Source organism: Triticum aestivum, chromosome 2B (genome assembly GCF_018294505.1).
Source record: "Triticum aestivum cultivar Chinese Spring chromosome 2B, IWGSC CS RefSeq v2.1, whole genome shotgun sequence".
Taxonomy (NCBI): domain Eukaryota; kingdom Viridiplantae; phylum Streptophyta; class Magnoliopsida; order Poales; family Poaceae; genus Triticum; species Triticum aestivum.
Window position 1 is genome coordinate 630,900,660 of NC_057798.1, and position 3,666 is coordinate 630,904,325.

Sequence of the window (3,666 nt, forward strand, 5' to 3'; positions counted from 1 at the left end):
CAGATTCGAAGGCAAAATATCTGTTGCTAAGAATGGATCCTTTCTAGAAAAGGAGTTTCTCTCGAAAGAAGTGAGTGGGAGGAAAGTCGAACTTGATGAGGTAATTGTACCTTCTCCCTTATTGGAAAGTATTCATCACAGAAATTAGTTCCAGTGATTCCTACACCAATTAGTGAGGAAGCTAATGATGATGATCATGAAACTTCAGATCAAGTTACTACCGAACCTCGTAGATCTTCTAGAGTGAGATCTGCACCAGAGTGGTACGGTAATCCTATTCTGGCAGTCATGTTACTAGACCATGGTGAACCTACAAACTATGAGGAACCGATGATGAGCTCAGATTCCACGAAATGGCTTGAGGCCATGAAATCTGAGATGGGATCCATGTATGAGAACAAAGTGTGGACTTTGGTGGACTTGCCCGATGATCGGCAAGCCATAGAAATTAATGGATCTTCAAGAAGAAGACCAACACTAACGGTAATGTTACTGTTTAGAAAGCTCGACTTATTGTGAAAGGTTTTCAACAAGTTCAAGGAGTTGACTACGATGAGACTTTCTCACCCGTAGAGATGCTTAAGTCCGTCCAAATCATGTTAGTAATTGCCGCATCTTATGATTATGAAATTTGGCAGATGGATGTCAAAACTGCATTCCTGAATGGATTTCTGGAAGAAGAGTTGTATATGATACAACGAGAAGGTTTTGTCGATCCAAAGGGTGCTAACAAAGTGTGCAAGCTCCAGCGATCCATTTATGGACTGGTGCAAGCCTCTCGGAGTTGGAATAAATGCTTTGATAGTGTGATCAAAGCATATGGTTTTATACAGACTTTTGAAGAAGCATGCATTTACAAGAAAGTGAGTGGGAGCTCTGTAGCATTTCTGATATTATATGTGGATGACATATTGATGATTGAAATGATATAGAATTTCTAGATAGCATAAAGGGATACCTGAATAAGAGTTTTTCAATGAAAGACCTCAGAGAAGCTACTTACATATTGGGCATCAAGATCTATAGAGATAGAGAAAGACGCTTAATTGGACTTTCACAAAGCACATACCTTGATAAAGTTTTGAAGAAGTTCAAAATGGATTAGTCAAAGAAAGGGTTCTTGCCTGTGTTACAAGGTGTGAAGTTGAGTCAGACTCAATGCCTGACCACTTAGGAAGATAGACAGAAAATCAAAGTCATTCCCTATGCTTTAGCCAAAGGTTCTATCATGTATGCAATGTTGTGTACCATACCTAATGTGTGCCTTGCTATAAGCATAGCAGGGAGGTACCAAAGTAATCCCGAAGTGGAGCACTGGACAACGGTCAAGAACATCCTGAAATACCTGAAAAGGACTAAGGATATGTTTCTCGTTTATGGAGGTGACAAAGAGCTCATCATAAACGGTTACGTCGATGCAAGCTTTAACACTGATCCAGACAACTCTAAGTTGCAAACTGGATACGTATTTTTATTGAATGGAGGAGCTGTCAGTTGGTGCAGTTCCAAGTAGAGCGTCATGGCGGGATCTATGTGTGAAGCGGAGTACATTGCTGCTTTGGAAGCATCAAATGAAGAAGTTTGGATGAAGGAGTTCATATCCGATCTAGGTGTCATACCTTGTGCATCGGGTCCAATGAAAATCTTTTGTGACAATACTGGTGCAATTGCCGTGGCAAAGGAATCCAGATTTCACAAGAGAACCAAGCACATCAATAGACGCTTCAATTCCATCTGGCATCAAGTGCCGGAGGGGGACATAGAGATTTGCAAGATACATATGGATCTGAATGTTGCAGACCAGTTGACTAAGCCTCTTCCATGAGCAAAACATGATCGGCACCAAAGCTCCATGGGTGTTAGAATAATTACTATGTCATCTAGATTATTGACTCTAGTGCAAGTGGGAGACTGAAGGAAATATGCCCTAGAGGCAATAATAAAGTTATTATTTATTTCCTTATTTCATGATAAATGTTTATTATTCATGCTAGAATTGTATTAACCGAAAACTTAGTGCATGTGTGAATACATAGACAAAACATAGTGTCCCTAGTATGCCTCCACTAGACTAGCTCGTTAATCAAAGATGGTTATGTTTCCTAACCATAGATATGTGTTGTCATTTGATGAACGAGATCACATCATTAGGAGAATGATGTGATGGATATGACCCATCTATTAGCTTAGCATTATGATCGTTATAGTTTCATTGCTACTGCTTTCTTCATGACTTATACATGTTCCTCAGACTATGAGATTATGCAACTCCCGAATACCGGAAGAACACTTTGTGTGCTATCAAATGTCACAACGTAAATGGGTGATTATAAAGATGCTCTACAGGTGTCTCCGAAGGTGTTTGCTGGGTTGGCATAGATCAAGATTAGGATTTGTCACTCCGTGTTTCGGAGAGGTATCTCTGGGCCCTCTTGGTAAACGTGGAACCGGAGAAATTTCAAAGTGGCACCAGGTTACCTCAATGGGGATGTTCGAACATCCCCAATAATAAGAATATCATACTTTTTCTTTGTAGTAGGGAGAGGACATTCAAAACCTCCAAAATATAATTGATAGAATTTTCCCAATAGAATTTATGCTGTGAACTAGAGGTTGTTTCCTCAAAAAGTGTACCGTATGCTCATTTCCATTAACATGAAAGGTGACATTGCCTTTGTTGCAATCAATAACATCACCTACAGTATTTAAAAAGGGTCTACCAAGGATAATTGACATACTGCCGTCCTCAGGGATATCAAGAATGACAAAGTCTGTTAAGATAGTAACATTCGCAACAACAACATGCACGTCCTCACAAATGCCGACATGTATAGCAGTTGATTTATCAGTCATTTGCAAGGATATCTCAGTAGGTGTTGATACGTCTCCAATGTATCTATAATTTTTGATTGTTTCATGCTATTATATTACCTGTTTTAGATGTCTATGGGCTTTATTTTACACGTTTGTATCATTTTTGGGACTAACCTACTAACCGGAGGCCCAACCCGTATTGCTGTTTTTTTTGCCTATTTCAGTATTTTGAAGAAAAGGAATATCAAACGGAGTCCAAATGGAATGAAACCTTCGGGAGCGTGACTTTTGGAACGAACGTGATCCAGAGAACTTGGAGTGCAAGTCAAGAAGCAGCCGAGGCCTCCACGAGAGTGGGGGGCGCGCCCACCCCTATAGGGCGTGCCCCCTGTCTCGTGGGCCCCTCGGGCGGCCACCGATGTACTTCTTCCTCCTATATAAGCCTACATACCCCAGAAACATCCAGGGAGGCACCGAAGAAATATTTCCACCACCATAACCTCATGTATCCGTGAGATCCCATCTTGGAGCCATCGCCGGCGTTCTGCCGGAGGGGGAATCCACCACGGAGGGCTTCTACATCAACACCATAGCCCTTCCGATGAGTTGTGAGTAGTCTACCATAGACCTTCTGGTCCATAGTTATTAGCTAGTTGGCTTCTTCTCTCTTTTTGGATCTCAATACAATGTCCCCCCCCCCTCTCTTGTGGAGATCTATTCGATGTAATCTCTTTTTGCGACGTGTTTGTCGAGATCCGATGAATTGTGGGTTTATGATCAAGTTTATCTATGAATAATATTTGAATCTTCTCTGAATTCTTTTATGTATGATTGAGTTATCTTTGCAAGTCT